The sequence below is a fragment of the Puma concolor genome, chromosome C2 (genome assembly GCF_028749965.1).
Source record: "Puma concolor isolate L17-30 chromosome C2, mPumCon1.1.hap2, whole genome shotgun sequence".
Lineage (NCBI taxonomy): Eukaryota > Metazoa > Chordata > Mammalia > Carnivora > Felidae > Puma > Puma concolor.
Window position 1 is genome coordinate 49,420,185 of NC_141675.1, and position 24,206 is coordinate 49,444,390.

A 24,206-nucleotide genomic window follows, 5' to 3' on the forward strand; every position below is an offset into this window, starting at 1 on the left:
ATAAAGGCAGTAAGTTAGAACTAAGAAAATTTCCATAATTCAATCTACTGAACTTTCTACACTGAACTAAAGGGATACCAAAAGTCCTTTTCACCAGAGAGGGGTTAACTGGTCATTACTATTCATGCTCTTTCCTTAGAAAATACACATTTGTATACTAATGGAATGTATCATAATAACCGATGTAAACCTGGCCCTGACATCAGATCCTGAAGTTCAAATCCCAGACCCACTTCTTGCTGGCTGTATAAACTGGAAGAAGTTACCTATCATCTCTCTTGCTCAGTTCTCATCAGTGAAATGATTGTAACAATACACCTACCTCCTACTGCTGTTGAGAGGATTAAATTGCATTGTTTACAAAGCCCTTATCAAAGCACCTGGCATTTAAGAAATGTAAACTATGTGGTTATGATTATATAGTTGTGATGAAATGTTCCATTAAAAAAAATAATTTCCCCTAATTTGTAAGGTTTTTTTTTCCAGACATCCATGATGGACCAGCTGCCAGTCTTGAAGAATCTGGTCTCCATCTGCATTTAGTGCGTTATCCTTTGGATTATTTTGTTAGGTACCAAGGAATCCATTGGTTTATAGCTGCTTTTGTTTTCCAGTGATGACATTGTGCCAGGTTTTTGCAAGTTTCCTCAAATATGAGTTGTAACTTAATATTAAGCAAAGCTTGAAACTCTTGGCATCTACACTTCCTTATACTTGGCAAAATAGAACTTACTGTTCTTAAGACAAAAGGCACAGAGTTCTTTTGAGTTTTTACAAAACAATGTGTATACATGAGGAATTGTTGGTAATCCAAAAGCATAGAATTAAAATTCTCATAAAATATGTATTTTGTTTTAGCTCCTTTGGTTTTGATTTCAGCTCAGGTCATGTTCCCAGGGTTGTGGGATCAAGCCCCCTCGTCGGTCTTTGCAGTGAGCATGGAACCTGCTTAAGATTCTCTCTCTCTCTCTCTCTCTCTCTGCCCTCTCTCCCCTGCTCACACTTTATATCTCTAAAATAAAAATTTATTAATTAATAGAATATATATCCACCCCTCTAACTTCGCTGTCACGATCATAATCTAAGCCCTTTTTATCTTCCCTGCTTCTTCTACTTCTGTATGCTGTTGAAGTCCTCATCTGACTTTTACAGCTGCATTTACCTTTACAACATCACATCGTAGACTATTGTTTAATAAATACCAGCCAATCTCTTTCTAAGCCAATCTCTTCTCACATTCTGGACTGAGCACACCACTCCACTTCTGTTCTCAACGTTATAGAAAATGTTCCCGCTGTATTGCAGCCGTGTGGCTTGAATGAGAACCATCATGCTCTAATGGATTTTACCCTCCCCAGTACCTGAAGTCATGTTTTACTTGTGTTTTCTACACTTTGCAATTGAAAGAGTGTTTGTTACATAGCCTAAACTCCACGTTAGAATAAAAACATCCAGTTTAAAGTTCAGCTCAAGGCTATCTCATCCAGAAGGTGTCCGAGTCTCCTATAGATGAGTAATCTGCTCAGGTGTAATAGTTTATTTACATGTCTCTTGTAGCACTCTCCAATTTCTAAGTTCTATAATAATATTAGTATGTGTGCATAACTTCCTCCCCTGCTAAGCTCTTTGGTGAGTGTACAATAAACACCTGGTAAATGTTTATTGAACAAGTGAATGACTAGATGGATGAGGACAAAATCTTTGCAAAGGATTCTCTAAGCCTTCTTGCTTTTCATCCAGATGTTTGGCATCATAGAGACACTTCTGAAAAGGAAATAAATTGGTAATAAATGTTGTTTTCTCTCAGCTTCCATTCAAGTCATTAAGAACCAGTCATATCGTCACAATGTTCTAACTTCATGTTTGCGCTTCTTCAACTTTCACAGCCAAACACCTGCAGTTAACCAACCACTCATTCCAGAGTATTTTCAACATGACTGCAATTGGTCTGGGAGGTTAACCACCTCTGAGTGTCCAGCTGAAAACCAAACTAAACATCAGTATTTTCAAAGACTTCTTTAATAACATGTGAAAGCCAGAGATTTATCTTCTCTCATTAAGCAGCTCACTGGCCAGAGTACGCTGACCGCCTCTTGTCCACTGGAATCACAACATGGACACCTCTATTGTGAATACACTAAAAGGGTCAGGAAGTCCTAGAAGTTCCTATTTTCAAATGCTGTACATTAAGGTGTTAGAACTACTATTTTGCCAGATACCCAGACTGAAAGAAAATGTAACTAATTCTTAGCTATCACAGTTTCTCTCTCAGACCCTCCTTCCATTTCAGTCAATAGACTTCAAGTGAAAAATGCTACTAAACTTTCCCTTTAGAGCAGCAGTAATACCAGCTACACCACTACCTATCACTTTTAAACTAGGCTGTCTGGCTTTCAAGATCCAGGTCAAATTGTTCTGCACTAAAGGTATCAAAAATATTTCCTCTAATAACTCTATGTTTTAGGACACTCTAAACTAGCTTTACACTCTGCAAGATTACCTCCGTAAGATCAATAATACATGGCCAAATTTTTATCCTATATAACTAACACTATTTTATAATGTAGTTTGGTTTTTGTTTTATTTTGGGTTTTTGTTTGTTTGGTTGTTTGGTTGGTTGGTTTTGGGGGTTTTGTTGTTGTTGTTGTTGTTTTTGTTTTTTGGTGAGTAGACAGGATAATATTTCATTTCAGATTTTGGATATCTTGAGAAAACAATGGTAAAAGATTCATTATTTATATTGTACATAGTGAATTGATGAAATCATTTTATATTTAGTGGGATTATAAATGACCACATAGTAAAAAGAAAAAAATTATTTTGATCTAGGAAATATATATATATATATATATATATATATATACATTTCTGTACTGAGCAAAACTCAAAATCACATAACATTGCTTATAAGAGGTTTACATATAAGCATAGCCAATCTCAAAATCTAACTTCAAATGTATTAAATATCTACTCTCTGCATAACATCTCATTAGGTTTTAAGCAGCATCATATGGTTGACTTTTGTTTTCTTAGAGGCTAGATGCGTATTTGGAGGGGTTGTGTAGAAATAATCAACAATTAGTTCTTCAATGAGTACAGTATCTTCAATGGTACCTTTAGACATATTTCCTTGTGCTGCCCTTAAAACTAGAAGGTAAATACACTATATGAAAACATTCTACATGACTGGATCTAGCTATTATTCCTTGACTTGTTTCTAAGGCTATGCATACTTAAGGTTGTTGTTTATGAGCCTTGAGAGTCCCCATCCCCTAATCTGTGGCCTACCCGCCTGAAATGAGATTAAAATTCTCACCATCATTATTATTCTTTTGATTTATGTTATTTTTTTCACAGTGTGGGTAAATTTGCAAACTGGAGAAAATGGGGATATACCAGAAACTTAGAATGGATTTGTAGGAGATTTTCAAACTACCTGCATGGTAAGTTTCTCTCTAACCTTCCACTCAAAAAAAAAAAAAAAAAAAAAAAAAAAAAAAAAAAAAAATTGCATTACAGCTTGCTCTTACCCTGTATTTTTGGGTGTTTTTGTAATATACAAGTTTTCATTTTTTCCCCTCTAATTTTGGTACTGTATGTAAGGCAAAGATCTTCCCCTCTAGGTGACGGATTCAGGCTAACTCGATCCCTTCTAATCAAACAACAAGGTTATTTTGCCTAGAAATCTTTTAAAATTCTCCCTGGGAACCAACACAGCATGATATGGGTTGAATTTCCTGAGGACTTGGCTCTCTCCAGGTACTTTTGATAATCCCCATACAAAGCATTGTGCTGCTCCAGACTGATATTAGCCAGGCACATAAAAGCCACCAGCCACTGTAACCCAGGCAAAAACAAGCCAAAAATTGGTAGTCAGACTGTTGCTACAATTCAGATTCATGGCACTTAATTCAACATGCATTTATCAAAAAAATGTATGATATTCAAGACACTGAACATGACCTCAAGAAGTTTCACACATTGAGATAAAGTAGAAACTCACAGGAACTTAGATGCCATGTTTTTTTTTAGTTTTTGCCTGTAGGGGAAAGAAGCTGGGAAAAGAAATTTGGTTATACTTAATTTTGGCTTTGAGAGAAGGGGCCTAGGTCTTCCCAGCCTTGGAAAGAAATATAAATGACCAGGAAGAGGAAGGAGAAGAAGGAGAAGGAGAGGAATTTTTGAGGTTATCAAGTGTAATAAACTTGAATGATTACTATTTATTACTACTCTTCCTTAACAATTAAGACCCCAGTGTCTTTTTCTACTTGTAGGACTTTGCAAGATCAGAGAACTAACATGTATTTGGTAGCTAATTCATGTCAACCACTATACTAGGGATGAGGCATACATCTCTTTGCTTAGAGCAGTGGTAAGATGGACCTTGGCATTCCAAAATGTTGATAGGAAAAGTAGGATACATTTTAATTTCTTTAGGAATTAATTAAATAACCTCTAACTGTGTGTGAAACAAATTCCCAGAACATTAAACACACTCATCTTCAAACCTAAATGTTAATAGATGCATTCGGAATTGTCAGCTGCTTGGAACTCACTCCATTATCAGTGCTAGGCAGAGCCATGTTGGAGGTGAGGCAAAAGAAAAACTATGTGTGCATCTCTATATTTATCAAAATATCCTCTCATAGTTTAAACCAAGTGGAAAGAGTTAATAAAAGTTCTACAATCAAAACAGTGTTCACACACCATTGTCAGTCCTCATAAACCACCTGGCAGACACCATGAGGGCCACCTTGGCTAAAAACTATGGACTGGTTAGAAATAACTGTTCCAGTTATGCAAAAATATAGGATGGAAAAACAAATAAATAATAGCCCATCTTTATTTCTAATTTTAATTTTTTCATCATGGATTTTTGTGTTAATTTTTGTTTATTTTCAAAATATTATTTTAATTATTGAGTTTTTTTCATGCCCCCTTAAATTTTGCTCCAAGGCAAAGTGACATTTATCCCAGCCCATCCCTGTCCATTATTGTAACTTATCTAAGATTGATTTAAGTTTCAAAGTTTCTTTCCTGTCCACCTTGTTCATTGAACCAAGACTCCAGTACCTTTTTTTGGTGATTAAAAAGTCAGACAATGGCTGGGAAAAGAATTTTAAAAATGAAGATCAATAATGCAAAACAAAACAACAAAAGAGCAATGTACTAATATTTGAGAGTTAACAGTATTTGCCTAGCACTTTTTCACTTGTGGCATTGAGAATGGTTTAATCTTACTTTGATCAACATTTAAGAATTTGCTATTTAGTGGGTTATAACTCTTTCATATTTTCAGAGATACTTTTTGAACCATTATACTGGTCAAAGCACAGCTGTGTGTATTATATCCCTAGTGTAGATTTAAGGGAACTAAAATTTTTAAAAGAAAAAATTTTGAACTTTTAAAAATTAGAAGAGTAATAGTTTTTCTGTGACTTTTTGTCACTGTACATGCAGAGCTGACAAGAAATGCAAGAACCCTGGTTAACCTCACCTCTAGATTATTGGAGTGACTAACTGAACACATTTTACTCAACTAAGTGGCTTGAATCCATTATGCAGGAATATAGTGAAGGTTTGCTTTTCAGTGAATGTTTCTTAAAACAAACAAACAAACAAAAGAATGCTGATTATTTACATACATAATCAGCTCAAAGACAGAAAAACATATTTCTTTAGTGCCTTTTTTCTAAATCTCACAGAGAAGGAACTATCCATAATAAACCAGAGGAATGAATTCCTCCAAGTCTTTTAGAGAACAGAGCAAACATTTGAGGTTGCAAAAAAGTAAGACCTCTGTACACCTGCATGCCAGTAAATGTGCCTAGAAAACTCATTATTGCATTCATTTCCTAACCAAAAATAAAGTCCTAGAATCATAATTTGGGTCTGCTTTGTTAGACACTACTAAAGTATTCTAACACTGTTTATGATAAAGAGTACTAAGACTTTTTAAAAATCCAGAGTCTGTGTTTCCCTTGAGTTTCTAAATTTCCTTTTTTATTCGAAATACCATTGCATTTATACACTACCTCTTGCCATTCTTCATTAAGAGGCAAATTAATGCCTTTATTTTGTCCCAGATATGTGGCATGTTGTACACAGTTGACTCTGTCCTTCAATGAGTAATGAATTTTGATCTTCTATATTTAGCCTTCCCCATTCTCCCCCTTTCGTCTAGAAAGAATGGATTCCCACTTTCCACCTTAACACACTTAGTGAATTGCTTTTAATTTGGAACCTCCAAGAAAATGTTTCAAAAATGTCTTTATAACTTTTGTTCTCTGATGAACTCATCACTGTTGTCAGAGTCAGACCTTATTTGAATCCCAGGTCCAACACAGACAAGCCGAGTGACCCTCATGTAGGCAAATTACATTACCCTCTGACCTCCTTTCTTATCAGCTTCTTGTGGATAGTAGTGCCTACCTCAAAGCAGAACTGTAGGGATTAAAGCAATAACATATCTAAAGTGCCTACTACTGATTACTAGCAATTTCAAACAGTTCAGCTCAACAGATGCTGCCTTCCATCCTCCTGGGAAGAGGCTAGTCAGGCAGGGACTTATAGGGCAATGGACTTCCCTGAGAGGAAATGCAATGTATCTCATGCAAAGTCCATAGAAAACAAGGTGGACCATAAGTGTAAGACACTAACCTCTGTCCTCATCTAAGGTGGTTGATTTTTTTGCTTTTGTTAGTTTTGGTACAAAAATCAGTCAAAAGCTGGCTCTGCCCTAGCTTTACAGAACTTTTCCAGTGGGATATAGTAAAAGGATTTTCTTTCCATTTCTTTGGTCATTTTCCAATTTCCTAAGGGTCATATTTGCTGAAGTACACAGTAATTTTTTTTCTTTCCCCTACTAGGAAAGCCTAAGATGAAATCTTAATTTCTTTTTTTTTAACGTTTATTTATTTTTGAGGCAGAGAGAGACAGAGCATGAACGGGGGAGGGTCAGAGAGAGAGGGAGACACAGAATCTGAAACAGGATCCAGGCTCTGAGCAGTCAGCACAGAGCCCTACACGGGGCTTGAACTCAGGGACCGCGAGATCATGACCTGAGCCGAAGTCGGACGCTTAATGACTGAGCCACCCAGGCGCCCCAAAATCTTAATTTCTTAAACACTGGGTGTTTTGTTAAATTCCCATCACAAGTTTTCGTGACCTGTGATAAGAAAAGACTTTTAGAGAAGACCACAGAGACCTTAGGACACTGCTGCTTACAGATAACTACTGTTTCTGGAAGGCATTGAATAAAAACTGCTAAATTGTTAACTTCAAACATTGCCTTGGTTTCTACATCAAATAACAAAGATTTCTGAAAAAGTTTTATTTTTTATTCCAACTTCTAGACAGACTTTTTTGCTTTCTTTCTTCAACAAAAGCTAACCTTCTTTTCCTTTACTTATTCCCAGTGGGGCAAACCCTCATTCTGTTCCTAAAACCCATCAATTCCTTGCCTTGGGGCAAAGCGCCCTTTGATGTGAATGGGAGCTTGAATGTGACCCAAAATGTGGGGACAAGACACAGGGATGAGATGGTAAACCAGACCTTGACATTTAATATTCATAACCTCAGATTTGCTTCCCATGATATCCAAGTAGGAGGAATGAAAATATATCCACATTTCAGCAAAAACCCTTGTTATTCTTTCTAGCTTTATCATTAATTTATTTGGAAGGGTAGTTGAGGGGGAAGACTGCAGAAACGTAAACTGGAGTTACAAGTCCAATCCTGTTCTCCTCTAAACATGTAGCATTTCCCACGTGTTTTGTTTTCATGAATTTTTCAACCCATCACCACTACTGTGTAGATCATATCCATCTACATCTACACCACTACCCATCTACACCACTGTGTAGATCATATTCTTGCCAAGCCAAAACATTATTGTGACACTCTAAAAATCAGCTTTTCTGAATTAAAGCAAAATCTGTTCAATTAGTGAAACTAATAAGTTGCATCAACTATTTATAAGTTTATTTTCAGAAGTGGGGAGGGGCAAAGAAAGAGGGAGAATCTCAAGCAGGTACCATGCTGTCAGCTCAGAGCCCCATGTGGGGCTCCAACTCAAGAACCTTGAGATCATGACCTGAGCTGAATTCAAGAGTCAGACGTTTAACTGACTGGGCAGGTACTCCTAGTTACATCAATTCTTGTAAATATCCTTTAATCACAGATAATCTTGGTTAAATCCCTATTCTTCTTGTAGTTAAGACTCAAGAGTGACGGCACCTGGGTGGCTCAGTCAGCTAAGCATCCACCTTCGGCTCAAGTCTTGATCTCACAGTTTGTGACTGTGAGCCCCCTGTTGGGCTGTGTGCTGACAGCCTGTTCAGAGCCAGGAGTCTGCTTTGGATTCTGTGTCTCCCTCTTTCTCTCTGCCCCTCCCCCCATTCATGCTGGCTCTGTCTCTCTCTGTCTCTCTCTCAAAAATAAACATCAAAAAATTTTTTTAAAAAAGACTCAAGAGTGATAATTATTAATCATTTAATTATCAAAGATTTGTGCCCACATTGGCTATATTTTATTTCAGCTTTAAATGGGAAAAATTGAGGGGAATTATTGTGATTCTTCTTCAACATGTCAAAATAAAAATTTTTCTGTCACCATCTAGAGACAATTTCTAGCTAGCCAAAATGATAATAATGGATAATTCTAGATTAGTATGGATGATTTTCCCTTTCTCTCTTTATACCTTTTTTTCTCTTTGTTTTCCAAATTTTCTACAAGGAGCATGTCCTGTTTTAGTAATAAGTACAAAATATTTTGATCAAATGAAGTATAAGGTAACTTTCTCCGAAGACAAAGTTTCCCACCGTTTTGTGGAGAAGATGTGTTTTGAACAAGATGCTGGATGAATATCACTTGGCAGAGAAGAGGAGAAGAGCAACGCTCGGAGAGTAATGACAGATAAGGATTATCTCACAGAAAGTATCATCTGGTGGCAAGCCTTGAAGCACATTTGAAGGTTCTTAGAATTTATGGATATTTGTATTCACTGTAATTTTCCTAGCATGAATTGTTCAAAAGCAAACATATTTTATAATGATGATTCCTATAGCAATGGTTGCACAAACTAGATACTTTGCTATATTCTCTTTGATTGATTTGATTGATTACTGCTTTGTCCATTCATTGGTTTTCCAACTTTTTTGTTCATAACCCACAGAAGGAAATATATTCTAAAGGACAACTCAACACACACATGCACACATATACATTCACATCATTACCGAGATCTATTTCAATACCTGTACCTGTATCAGGACTCCCCATATCTATATAAAATTGTTCTGCAACACCTATCCTTGCAACACTCCTGTTCTATCTTGTTCTGTTTCATTCTATTCCATTCTGCTTAAAAGTAAATACTGGCCATGTCCTACTAAATTATTTCTATGATGTACTTGTGACTTAAAAAACACGAGTTTAGTACATTCTTAGGTGACAAAGTCCCCCTGCCTGAAAGCAGAAGTCTAGCAAATACATTATTGTAGCAGTCCTGGTTTGACTTTAAATGCCAGGGCCATGGCTATATAAAAGAAAAAATAAAAGAATCATCAGGACTTATTTAGGGACATTTTAATGGAGGCAAGAAAGAGAGAGCTAAGGTAACTCTAGTGTTATGTTCCTAAAGGATCTGAAGCCAGTCACTCTTTGGATAGTGTTGGAAACACCAGATTAGTGTTTTAAGGGTATGATGCCTTTAACTTTTTGCTTCAGACAGAAATTGTTCAGCAATTTTTCATTCATTTTAAAATGATCAAACTTCTTAATTTGCCTTTTTTCCCGTTTTACTTTTTATGACTTTTATGTCTCCTCCCTCCATTAATTTATAATGAGGACACAGGAAGCTATTCTGATTTCTACTTCCTTCTCCAGTGAATTTTAACATAAGCATGGTATTCTGCAAGGACACATGTGCCAGACATGTTGGAAAACAAACTGGTTTACTGAGATAATACTTCTTGAAAAGTTGTATGTGTGCAGTTTTCTCCTCCTTGTTCTCCAGCTCTCTGTGGCAATGGAAAGGCATATTCTCTACTTAAAAGATGGAAGGGTTTGACCTAAGAATTTAGTTCAAATCCTAGCTCCTGACACTTAATAGTCATATAATCTTGGAGAAGGACATAGCTTTTTTTTTTTTTTTTTTTTTTTTTTTTAATTTATTTTTTTTTTTTAATTTTTTTTTTTCAACATTTATTTTATTTTTGGGACAGAGAGAGACAGAGCATGAACGGGAGAGGGGCAGAGAGAGAGGGAGACACAGAATCGGAAACAGGCTCCAGGCTCTGAGCCATCAGCCCAGAGCCCGACGCGGGGCTCGAACTCACGGACCGCGAGATCGTGACCTGGCTGAAGTCGGACGCTCAACCGACTGCGCCACCCAGGCGCCCCGGACATAGCTTCTTGATCAGTCAGAATGTTTTCAGTGGCAAGTGACACAATCCCACATCAACCTGGATAGAGCAAAAAGGGAAACTGTTGGCTTCCAGGACTGAGTCAGTAGCTTGTAAATACTGATTCCAGGAATCTACAGCTCTCTCCGCCAGTCCTCTGTTGGCTTTATTCTCAGTCTCACAGTAACTCTCTTCGAGGTAGAAAAACAGAATATGCCTAACAACTCCAAACTCACATTCTTCAGCTTAACAACTCCAAGGTGAAAAGAATTGCTTCCCTATTTGTTCCAGAAAAAAATGCCCTGAGGCTAATGCTGATTGATTCTAATTTACCTGAATTGGGTCACATGCTGATCTCTGAACCAGTTGCTGTAGCAAAAGAGTATGCACTGCCCTCATTTGCAGAGCCTGGAACAAGAATTCACCCATAATAGCTGGGGGAAGAGCCCACCATCTAAACTATAAGGATGGAGAATAAGAGTTCTCCAAAGGGAAATTAAAACATACTTATAAGGAGAAGAGTCAAGAAATAAAAGAGGTCGACTTTATCTCTTCAAGCCTAGTTCTCTTATATCTAAAATATGGATGATAGTGCATAAGCTTAGGGTGAGGATTAGAAATTGCAAGCAGGTAAGACCAAGGCAAAAGAGTAGGTACTCAATGACAGAGCAAATGACAAAAGATCAAGTAAATGAGATAAAATAACAATAGGTGAATGTGGGTAAAAGGGTAACACTAGTGTTCCTTTTACTGTATCTATTATACTTTTTAAAATTTGAAATTATTTCAATATAAAAAGTTTTTTTAAAGAGTAGTTTCTCAGAAGTTATTGTTAATATTTCTCCCAAGCCTAGCTCATCAATATTCATGGTTATGAAATCTTTGTAAGAGATTTTGCTTTTAGTCCTCCAAAGTGTGTTAGAATCTTACACTATTAACAAAATCAACTTAACACAGATGTTGGGTGCTAAACTACTTAAACAAACAGTATTTTAAGATTCACTGAAGCTAGGTGAAGCTAGAGATACTGTCACATTCATAATTTGTTATCAATCATCATAAGTAATATAAAGTACCAATCTGGAGAAATTGTTTATCACCAGAGAACCCAGAGTCCCTTGGAAAAATGTTTTCATTCCAAAAGTGAAGCCTTTGGGGGCACCTGGGTGGGTCAGTGGGTTAAGCATCCAACTTTGGCTCAGGTCATGATCTTACAGTTTGTGGGTTTGAGCCTTGTGTCCGTCTCTGTGCTGACAGCTCAGAACCTGGATCCTGCTTCGGATTCTGTGTCTCCCTCTTTCTCTGCCCCTCCCCCACTCATACTCTGGTTCTCTCTCTCTCAAAAATAAAATAAACGTTAAAAAAAAATTTTTTTAAGTGAGGCTTTTGGTAGTAAGTGGAGAAACCTAATCAGCCACACAAGCAATAGGAGAGTAAGATAACAATAAGGATCTAGAGGGACATTCTAAGGGTAAAAGAGCAGGGGTCAGCCATTCTTTCTCAAGACAGAAGGGCAAGGAAAAGAAAATGTCTAGGGACCACCAGAACTTACTTAGAGATTTTTTAAAAATCTTATCTTTAAATTTACAAGGAAAAAAAATTTCTATGAGTCATAAAAAAATGAACGTAATACTATATGGAATCTTGATTTGCCTAGGGAGTCAAAAGAATTCATGATGTGTCACATAATCAGATGCAGTTTGTGCTACGTGATGTGAACTGGTTTGAAATCCCCTTTATGACTAAGGAATAAGTGACTGAATTTCCAGAACATGGAAGAGGCAAGCTGTACAGATCTTGAAACCATTGATTCACAGCCTGTGTCGAAGAGTCCATTTTTCTCATAAAGCCAAACTGTAGTTATGGGCCTTGGAATATGTGGCTACATTTACAGTGAGATTTGAGCAATCTGTAGAAAAGTGGATTCAGGATGCAATGTCTGTTATTCCTAAAACTTACTATCCTAAAATATGTGTCTGTTCACTTTCTACACGATTGATCCCACTAAGGGCGAGAGGGAAATGTGGAAATGGGCATAAAGAACAGGAGAAAAAAACCCAAAACAACAAAAAGAAAACAGAGTAAGCACCAGAGTTCAACTTGACCTATTTTCAATTTTTTTCCCCCATTGGGCCAATCTGACTGAAAATTAAGGCTTATGAAGGAAAATAAGGACTTCTATGTCTGTGTAAGTATATAGACCAGAAAAGATCATTTTACTTAGATTGGACTAGCTCCCATTTGATAAGTGGGAAAACGGAAGTTTAAAGATGTTGAGAAATGTAGCTATTGTAGTGCCCAAAAGAATGAGGACTCTGAGGTTAGAGAATTCCATTTTCTGAATTACAAGGAAAAAGAGAGGATTTACTTAGAAAAACTACATAATTCAGCACAGATGCACAGATAAAAAGCAAACTAATCCTTAGATGAACATTAAGGCAAATGAGTTAATTATTTAAGAATTCTGTGGCTTACCCGTTCTTAGTCTGCCTAATTTAGTACTACATATCAGCAATGGGTTTATGAGTAATTATTATCAGATTCCTTCTGAATGAAGACTGCAGAAAATTGAGAGGAGTCAGGTAGCAGAAGAGAGTTAATCCTTCTGGAGAAAACCTAAAGTATGCATTTCCTTTTTAAGTTCCAGAACCTAGATATAAAAGGTTTTTGTGTATTGCCGTGCATAGTGTGTATTTGTAGGGTTTTGGTTGTCTGCGTTTGTTCCTCTTGATTTAGTGACACATTCTCATCCTTTCCAATGAAGTCCCACTTTGTTGATGTGTGTGCCGGGATCATCTATGTAAGTGACTGTGGTCAAGTGGTAGGCCCATGACACAAGCTCAGCCAATTGGGTTCCCTTTTGAAGGACTTTAAATCGTGAGTCAAAATGCAAACACCTAAAATCTGTGGAGGTATTTAATTTTAGGATGAAAGAGACCACCCACCTTTTCCTGCCACCTGGACGCCTCTTTCCTGTATTTCCTTGAGTTTCCACCTTCCCTTTTGTTCAATAGAGGTATCCAATATCATTTTAGTTCACATATTTTCTATTTAAATCTCAGCCCTCAGGTTATACAGCTTAGTGGGGGGGGGGGGGGGCTGCTATTTCTCAAGACCTAGCACATTGCCTGGCACTGAAGTGATCTTCAATAAATATTTTTTTGAATGACCGCTGTGATTAAGGTCCATGTTGACTACCACTGAAGCTTATAGAATGATCACCTGGTGTTGGGATAGGCATAGGAAAGGAAGAACATGATTGAATAAGTCATCTTTTTACCTCCCATAGTGCCTTATGCAGAGAAGGTGCTCAATAAATATTTGAATTAAAAACATGAAATCCTATAAAAAATGTATTTCAGTGAAACCCAAACTGATATAATTTCGCTAGCCCTTTTTTATAACCTAAGGTTTGTCATACTGTACTAAATAAGCCAACATAGACAGGAAAAAATGAGAGCCTGCCAAAGTTGGGAACTTTCATGTCCCCTTTCACTTTTGCCATCGAGTAGTTTTACCATCCTCTGAGAGCAACAGAGCGGGGTCTTTTCTCATCCAGGCCTAAGGAATAATAAACAGCCCTGCCTTTCTTTAAGTGCCAGAGCCAGAAACAGGAAAAGCTGGAGAAAATTCTCAGGAGGAAATGCTAATTTGACCTCTCTCCACAAAATGTTGACACTTGACAGCTCTGTTTTTTCAGAGTCTGACACCAAGGTGTTATCAGGGTAAAGGAGGTCTTTTTAAGTTATAAACAGGGCTTGGAGTTCTTTGAAGAGAGCCAACATGAGCTCTGGGAACTGGAAATGTTTACCAGGTCTATTTAAGATTTGAAGACCTGTGACAATGTATTTTTTGCCCATAACCTTCTTAGTCTTTGCTTCTGGGCCTAAAATAACATTTTTTCTTTTTTTTTTACTGCCAAAGGTAAGCATTGGAAAAACTGTGTATTTATGGATAATATATCAAGAAAGTCTTAAGGGTAGAATATTGCCAACAATCTGCCACTTTAGGATAGTGCAAATAGATTAAACTAATGTCCCAAACCCAAGCAACAACCGTCGGGCAGAATCCTTCCTATCCCACTCAGACTCCTGCACATTGTAAGCATCAACAACTAGAATACCAAGGTGCCCAAAGGAAGCTTTCAACAATTTGGGACACACTTGAGTGAGAATAAAGTCAGTTCCAAGGTTTTGTCATTTGGGACAAGTGACATGATAGTTCATGTCAATTCTAGGACCAAATGGATGAACAAGATTCAGAAAATATGAGTTTGAGTAGCTTACCAGCTGGAAAAATCATTTGATCCCTGAGTTTTGATTTCTTCATCTATAAAAAGATAACAATTTTTGTAGGGTTCCTGTGAAGATTAAATTGAATAAATTTTTTGCCTACTGTAAGGCACTATATAGGAGATGATGTTGATGATGATAAAAAGCAGTAAAGAAAAAGATGTTCACAAATAGGGCAAATGATTCAAACCACACCAAAGTCTCTAGAGAATTCTGCCATCTTTGCTGAGAATCTTCGTTGTATTTTTCTCTGCCAAAATTGGAGGTTTTCTGCTCCTGTTCTGTTTTTCTTTGAACTACAGTTCTCATAACTTCTAGGTGATGGCTTGAAGTTCAAGCACAGAAATGAGAGTCGTGGATGAAAGAACTTTGAGAGTGCTATGGTTTCACATCACAATTGGGGTGGTCCCAGGAAAACAGCCCTCTGAACACGACAGTCTCTACTCCTAGTAGGAAAGGGAGAAACTGAAGTCAGGCTCTGGGCTCCTGGTAAAATTGTAGCCAGCAATGGCTTTGCAGCTTCTTAACTGTCTTCTGACTCTACTTATTTGGGTCTGTTCCAGAATATTCAGGTGCCATTTTAGAGCCTCATCTCAGCAAATGTGAGGACAAGTCCGATGAGTTTATTATTGAGCAGCTGTTGTAGGGGTAGGTCAAGGAAGCTTAACCCTCTTTTCTAGGTCCAGCAATAGAAATCTAGCCCCTCTCACTCTTGAAGGAAATATTTTGCAGCCTTAGAAATTGCATAACCCCCACCTGTCCCAGAAGCTGCCAATGATCACTCTCAGGACTTTTGCTATGGCTTCTGATGGCCTTTTCTTCAAATTTTTCTTCCTTGGTCCTTCAAGGTTTCTCTCTCTTTGTCCCCTTACATCTGCTGCTAGGTCTGTGAAAATACACAACCCATAGTGTGCTGATTTTTTAGCAGACCCAGTAGCCTCATAAAAAAAAAAAAGAAAGAAAGAAAGAAAAAGAAAAAGAAAGAAGGAATCAGAAAACGATTCATATGTATAATAAAGAACTCTTGTAATTTTTCCATTTGCTCTGCTTAATTACTAAAACTTAAACATTTAAAGATTTTGTCAACCAGTCTATTGGTATGTCAACAATCACAAAACAAATGTTCACAGAGTACAAAGCATTTTACTAAATGAGAATCATTATTGAAAACAGTCAGTCCCCTCTGCCAAACATTTTAGAATCCCTAAAGTACTTACAATAATTAAAACTCCCACTAGATTTCAATTTGCAAAGGGTATTTTATAAAACTACTGTGCTGTCCATGTCAATTTTTAAAAATATTTTTCATTAAGATTATAAATTGACAAGCTCAGTGCCGAAAAAAAAAAAGGGTTTAAATACAGATAAACACAGAGATCATCCATAGTCTTACCACCAAAAGTTAACCGCTCAAATAAATTTGCTCTATTTCTCTCCTATCCATATTATTTTTCAGTTGTGCCTATATTATGTATACAGTTTTCTAGTCCATTTTTTCATTAATGAGCATTTGCATTCATCAGGAAACATTTATATAGAGAGTTTTAATAAATGTCTATTAAATAAAAAAGTAACCAGGGCAGCTGGGTGGCTCAGTCAGTTAATTGGCCTGCTCTTGGTTTCAGCCCAGATCATTATCTCATGGTTTGTGAGTTTGAGCTCCTTGTCGGGCTCTGTGCTGGTAGCATGGAACCTGCTGGGGATTCTCTCTCTCCCTAGCTCTCTGCCCCTCCCCCCCTTTCTCAAAATAAATAACTAAACTTTAAAAAAATAAATAAAAATAAAAAATAAAAAGTAACCAATGGTACCTTAGTAAATGAAACAATAGACATTCATTAAAATTCTATTTAAGAAAAATTTTCTAATTAATTATATATTTAAATATATACTTTATATGTTAATATATTTAATGTATTTTAATGTATAAATGTATAAACATATAAATTTAACGTATAAAGATATATACATCTTTACTATATATTTTATACATTAACTATATATATTTCATATGTATTTAATATTATATTTACTAGTACATTGATATATATTAATATATAAGTGAAAGGTTCATGTAGATGTGCCTTTATGTTCTTTGAAATAATTGATGTTGTGAATATTTCTATACCTAAGTTTGTCTGCATCTTGGATTATTTCCTTAGGATATATTTCCCAAGTGGAAATATTAGATCAAATCATTAGAACTTTTTTTGTGTGTTATAGTTATTTTGGGATCTTGATACAGGGGACTATAGCAAATTTTAAATCCTAAGCCAATTTCACGTCAGTCTTCATTGAAGTCATGAAAGAAAATGAATTCTTTTTAGTAATAATAATGTATTTAGCATTTTACCTGAGCTCTTCTAAATCTATTTTACACTGTATCTCATTTAATGCTCCCAACAACCCTGACAGGTAGACTCTATTTAAAATACTATTTAACAGAATATGATAGAGGCCCACAGAGTTTAAATAAGTGGCCCAAGGTCACAGGTAGGGATGGTCAGATTCAGCATTTGAACCCATGCAACCTGACTCCAGGACCTTGATGCTTCACTACTACCTGCCCACTAATAAGATAGAAATTCTTTAGCTCCTAGGACAGAAAAGGAAAGTAGCAAAACTTCCTCCTATAGAATGTTATCTTACTGTTCATTTTCTCTTTCCTTCCACTAAAGAGAATGATCTAACTTGGGTGCCGGCAGGGTAGAATAAAAGCCATCGCGGGGCACACTGGCCAGAGAGGCTGAGTTAGGATGTTGCTGAAAGCAGTGGATGTTCTGAGAAGGAAATTTCCAGTGAAAACCACAGAGGGGTGTGGTAGAAACTCCATTCAGATATTCAGACATTGCTGTCGCTAATGTATCAACTCAATACACAGGCGACAAAGAGACAAATTTGGTTTGGATGGAGTGTGGGAACCATAAAGTAAGAGCTAGGTAGGAAAAGCTCATCTATTGACTGTAAATGCCCTAGGAAAGGACATGTGTCTTTTCCTATATTTATACCCCAGCCAGCACTCAGCACACTTCCTGGAATTTAGAAGCCCTCCATGGCTGAATGAAAATACACTATGCTGCTTACCAGAGAGACGCTGATGTCAACCCTCCAATGGAAGACAAGGGAAACAGTCCTGCTTAGATATGACTAGTATGAGATCAAAGGACTGGGTTTGTAGAAAGATATTTTACCTATAGGATGAGTGAGTGAAAGGTAAACTCCTACCCAGATTGAAGAAACAAAGGCCTAAATAAAAGAGATAATTTCCTATTTTAGAGATGTAAGAAAAAATGCATTAGAATTTAGTAAATCATTACATGAAAACAGGAGGCTAACAGAATTTCTACCCTGCCCTCGAATTGAAGACTTTAACACAGGAAAATGTTTTGGTTCTGTTTATGAATTCAGATGTTTTAAGCAGAACTATGTTAACATTTAACGTTTTTATTTAAGAAAAGTTTCTTGAGCAGATTGTCATTAAAATAGAAGGCAAGGAAATGACAACAAGAGGGTAAGGGAAAGGCCAAGGTAAGGGAGATAGAACCCTGAGAATGCTTAAGCTAAGGCAGGCCTGGGGTTCTAAAGAAGAGTTATTCATGTAGTTATTTAACTTCTTGTGATTTATGCAATTTTAATATATTACACTAGATGTAATTTTTACAGATTGGAATTTTTGACTTGATCATTTGATATCATATCATTTACAGTTGGTGACTATGGCTTTTATGCTGCTTTGGCCCATAAATCTTAATATGGGACCATAAGTCACTAAATTTTAAATGATGCTGATAAGATCACAATGATGATGGAGACCTTTTTCCATATCCATCTGCTTATCTCACAATTGATTCAAAGTTCACTTGCAAACATTTGACAATTTTATATGCCTGTTCTTCTCAGAGGTTATTTTGCTTTTTTAATTTTTGTTTTGTTTTGTTTTGCTTCTTAAGTTTTTATTTTAATTCCATTTAGCTAACATATGGTGTTATATTGGTTTCAGGTATAAAATATAGTGATTCAACCATTCCATACATTACCCTGTGCTTATCACGACGATGTGTGGCATAGAGTTTACTTAAAATAAATTAAAAAAAAAAATAAGTGCACTCCTTAATCCCCTTCACCTATTTCATCTATTTCCCCACCCCCCCTCCCTTCTGGTAACTATCAATTTGTTCTCTGTAATTAAAAGTCTGTTTCTTGATCTCTCACTCTCTGTTTTCCTTTGCTCATTTGTTCTCTTAAATTCCACATATGAGTGAGATCATGTGATATTTGTCTTTCTCTGAATTATTTATTTCACTTATCATTATACTCTCTATCCATGTCATTGCAAATGACAAGATTTCATGCTTTTTCATGGCTGTATAATGTTCCATTGTGTAAATACACCTCTTCTTCTTTATCCATTCATCAATCAATGGACATTTAGGATGCTCCCATATCTTGGCTATCATAAGTAATGTTGCTATAAACATAGGGGTTCATGTATCCCTATGAATTAGAATTTTTGTATTCTTTGGATAAATATCTAGTATCACAATTACTGGATCATAGGGTATTTCTATTTTTAACTTTTTGAAGAATCTCCATACTGTTTTTCACAGTGGCTGCACCAGTTTGCATTCCTACCAACAGTGCACTAGTGTTCCTTTTTCTCCACATCATTACTAACACCTGTTACTTCTTGTGTTGTTAATTTTAACCATTCTGACAGGTATGTGGTGATATCTCATTGTAGTTTTGATTTCCTTTCCCTGATGGTAAGTGATGATGAACAACTTTTCATGTGTCTATGGGCCATCTGTGTGTATTCTGTGGAGGAATGTCTGTTCATGTCTTTACCCATTTTTGTTGGATTATTTGGTTTTGGGGTTTTGAGTTTTATAAGTTCTTTATATATTTTGGATACTAACCCATTATCAGATATGTCATTTGCAAATATCTTTTCTAATTCCATATGTTGCCTTTTAGTTTTGTTGATTGTTTCCTTCTCTGTGTAGAGTTTTTTTTTTATTTTAATGTAGCCCCAATAGTTTATTTTTGCTTTTGTTTCTCCTGCCTTAGAAGACATATCCATAAAAAAAGTTATTATGGCTCATGTCAAAGAAGTTATTGCCTATGTTCTGTCCTAGAAGTTTTATGGTTTCAGGTCTCACATTTAGGTCTTTAATCCATTTTGACTTTATTTTTGTGTATGGTGTAAGAAAGTGGTCTAGTTTCTTTCTTTTGCATGTTGCTATCCAGTTTTCCCAGCATCATTTGTTAAAGAGACTGTCTTTTTCCTACTGGATATTTTTTCCTGCTTCATTGAAATTAATTGTCCACATTGTTGTGGATTTATTTCTGGGTTTTCTATTCTGTTCCACTGATCTATGTGTCTGTTTTTGTGCCGGTACCATACTGTCTTGATAGTGATAGCTTTGTGATATGGATTGAAATTCAGACTTGTGATGCCTCCAGCTTTGAGTTTGTTTTTCAAGATAGCTTGGGCTATTTGGAGTCTTTTGTGATTCTGTACAAATTTTAGGATTGTTTGTTCTAGTTCTGTGAAAAGTGCTGTGGTATTTTGATAGGAATTTCATTAAATGTGTAGATTGCTTTGGGTAGTATAGATATTTTAATAATATTTGTTCCTCTAATCAATGAGCATGGAATGTCTTTCCATTTCTTTGTGTTGTCTTCAATTTCTTTCATCAGTGTTTTATAGCTTTCTGAGTGTAGATCTTTCACCTGTTTGGTTGGGTTTATTCCTAGGTATCTTATTATTTTTGGTGCAAATGTAAATAGAATTGATCCCTTGATCTCTCTTTCTGCTGCTCCATTATTGGTGTATAGAAATTCAACCAATTTCTGTACATTGACCCTGTATCCTGCAACTTTACTGAATTTGTTCATCAGTTCTAGCAGTTTTTTGGGTGAGTGTTTTCGGATTTCTATAGCATCATGTCATCTGCTAACAGTGAAGTTTTCCTTTTTCCTTGCCAATTTATTGCTTTTATTCCTTTTTGTTGTCTGATTGCTATGGCTAGGATTTCCAGTACTATGCTGAATAGAAGTGATAAGAGTGGACATCATTGTCTCGTCCCTGACCTTAGAGGAAAAATTCTGTTTTTCCCTATTAAAGATTCTTCCCAGAGTTTAAATAAGTATTTGGAATCTTGCTGTATTTATTAGGGGTAATGTTAGCTGGTAAAGAATATAACCTTTAAGACCTGGATTCCAGTCCCATCTCTGCCAATTACTGGTTGTGTGACCTGGAGTTAAGTTAACTGAGTTTCAGAGTTCTCACTAGAAAGTGGAGAAAATAATGTCTATTTAATAGGGCTGTTGTAAGACATAAATGGCATGATATATATACGAAGAATTTAGCACAGTGTCTGGTGCTTGGTGAGCAACAAATAAATAGTAGCTGTTGCTGACCCTAATTCAACTCTTCAGGATTTGCAAAATGGACCATAACTATTACAAGAACAGGATTCCTCATGAGACTCCCATAACTTCCTGGATATGGGTAGGCCAGAAATTCTCTGGGAACTGTTGAAACATTTGCTTCCAGATCTGATGAATTCCAGGGCTTGCGAAAAATGCAGAAGTGAAAACCATTAACTAGCATCTGCAAAAATCATTATATATGAATGGGTGAAAATTTCATGTCCATTCTCATTGGGTCTCAACCATATTTCAGCTCCTGGTGTGTAGTTTTTGCATTTACTTTGTCCTTTTGCTTCAGGCTTTCTTCAGTTCTTCTGTTTATGTCAATGAGTTCCCTGTGGCCTCATGAGCAAAGTTGAGGATGAAGACTTGATTATGAAAGGAAAAATAGAACTTCAATTAGGAAAAGCCATTGTATGACTTTACAGGTAAAAGGAAATATGTGGCCCAGTAGTGAATTCTCCGTTTTCCTATTTGTTTGTGATTACTTGGGTTTTGAAAGCTGGAAAGGATACCCTGTACATTCCTGTACATTGTTCCTTCAGTTCTAAAATAAACACATGATTCTCGTTACAAGAAAAAAATTTCTAACTATGTATGGAAACGGATGTTAACTACACTTACTGTGACCATTTTACAATATATACAAATATCAAGTTATTTTGTTGTACACCTGAAACTAATATATGTTACATGTCAAGTATATCTCAATTTTAAAAATAAATTGGGGCACCTGGGTAGCCCAGTTGGTTAAGCATCTGACTTCAGTTCAGGTCATGATCTCATGGTTTGTGGGTTCGAGCCCTGTGTCAGGCTCTGTGCAGACAGCTCAGAGCCTGGAGACTGCTTTGGATTCTGTGTCTCCCTCTCTTTCTACCCCTCCCCCGCTTATACTCTGTCTCTTTTTGACTCTCAGAAATAAATAAAATGTTTAAAAAATTTAATAAAAGTGAATTAAAAATAAATAAAATTAACACATTAAAGAAAATTCAAATATATAAAACTTGCTCCAACAGGCCCTCAGTATGGGATATGATAATGTGCATGAAGCCAATGGTCAGAATTTGTGGAAAAATTTCACTACTAGTTAATAAAAAAACAAGGCCTGCGTTTACACATGTGATAATTTGAAGCCTAAGGTTGAGGTGAATACTTTTTATAAGTGAAACTCACAGTTGTACAATGGAATTAATTTACCAAAATACTTTTGTCGATTTAAAATAGGCAAGAGGTGGGGCACCTGGGTGGTTCAGTCAGTTGAGCGTCCAACTTCAGCTCAGGTCATGATCTCACAGCTCGTGAGTTCGAGCCCCACATCGGACTCTGTACTGAGCTCAGAGCCTGGAGCTTGCTCTGGACTCTGTGTCTCCCTCTCTTTCTGCCCCTAACATACTCGCATTCTGTCTCTGTCTCTCTCAAAAATAAATAAACATTAAAAAAAAATTTTTTTTTAATAGTCAAGAGGTTAGCTATGTTAAAAAAAAAAAAAGGCCAAGAGACATAGACAAAAGCCATCAACCTCCTTTCTTGGAAGTACACATTAACTTTATAGCATGGGCCTTATTTCTTACCTGTAATTTAATAAACTAGGATAGTAATAAAAAAAATAGTTAAAGGGAAGAGCTATAATACATTAGCTAGTAGTTTTTAAAAATTAAGTAAACTGAAAGAAGATACTACCAGATACAAAGATAAAATAAGAAACCAGAATAAAATAAAGAAGATGGAGTGAAAACAAAAGTTATGAAAGAAAACTAAAGGCAATGCGTACGTTAATAAAAAAAATAGATTGGGGCACCTGGGTGGCTCGGTCAGTTAAACTTCCATCTTTGGCTCAGGTCATGATCTTGAGGTCTGTGAGTTCAAATTCCACTTTGGGCTCTGTGCTGACAGCTCAGAGCGCTGAGCCTGCTTCAGATTCTGTGTTTCCCTCTCTCTCTGCTCCTCCCCCACTCACGCTCTATCTCCCTTTCTCAAAAATACGTAAACATTAAAAAAAAAAAAAACTAGATTTTAAAAATTGTATAAATTAATAAGAAAAGACAAAATATATTTGAATGATTAAACTGAAGGGGTAAAGGATGTAAATAAAAATGGTGTTAAGATATAATCAGGAATTAGAATAGGTATTAGGAGAACATAAACCAAACAGGGGTGTGTGTCTGTGTGTCTGTGTATTTTATGTTTGTTACATTAAAATGATACCAATTCAAAAGCTATTGCAGTCATATTAAGTCAGTTACTGTTCTCAAAGTGAAAAGGCCATGAAGTTCAGCATTTTGCCTCTTTTTTACCCTTCTGTGCATGGAATTATTTCATGGGTCCGATGGCCCATCGGTCCCGTGGCCAAAGAACTGAGGGGCTGCCAGAGGACACCCAGGCTGCTCCTCTGTGCTTCCTTTAACTGTCCCCTGTCACTGTTGTCCTGACCAAGAGACACCTTCATCAGGGGAAAACACTCCTCAGTGAGTGTGGAGCCAAGAATTCCATTGTTTCATAACATGCATAATACTAGAAAGTATTATGCTAAGCAAAATAAGCCAGCCAGAGAAAGATAAATACCATATGATTTCACTCACTTGTGGAATTTAAGAAACAAAACAAATAAACACAAGGGGGAAAAAAGAGGAAAACCAAGAAACAAACTCTTAACTATAGAGAACACACTGATGGTCACCAGAGGGGAAGTGGGCGGGGGATGGGTTAAATAGGTGATGGGGATTAAGGAGCATGCTTGTAAGGAACACGGGATATTGCAAGGAACTGTTGAGTCACTAAATTCTACATCTGAAACTAATACTACATTTCATGTTAACTAGCTGGAATTTAAATAAAAACTTAAAAAAAAAATTCCATTGCTTCCGCCCCACCCAGTAGGGACAAGCATTTTATGAGGTGTGATTGATTTTACACCATTTTGGCAGCAGAAGTCAGTCATTACATTGATAAGGAAATTCATTATCCAGATTCTATTTCACGTGATTTGGCCAAACCTTTCCTGCCTGATCATAGTCAAAGCTATATTTTCCCCCAAATAATGAGGATGCAAAGCCTTTGGAAAATGTTTACCTGTCAG

At 36.4% G+C, this 24,206-nt stretch overlaps 1 long non-coding RNA gene across 1 annotated transcript in view; it reads left to right on the plus strand.

Annotated features, from left to right (window-relative positions):
• The window catches only part of LOC147577243 (uncharacterized), a 46,785-nt gene extending 22,619 nt beyond the window's left edge, over positions 1 to 24,166 (plus strand). The window contains exons 4-6 of the long non-coding RNA XR_015240068.1: positions 487 to 571; positions 3,358 to 3,443; positions 21,429 to 24,166. This is a non-coding gene — a long non-coding RNA (uncharacterized LOC147577243). The remainder of the gene's footprint in view (positions 1 to 486; positions 572 to 3,357; positions 3,444 to 21,428) is intronic.
• The last annotated feature ends 40 nt before the right edge of the window (positions 24,167 to 24,206 follow it).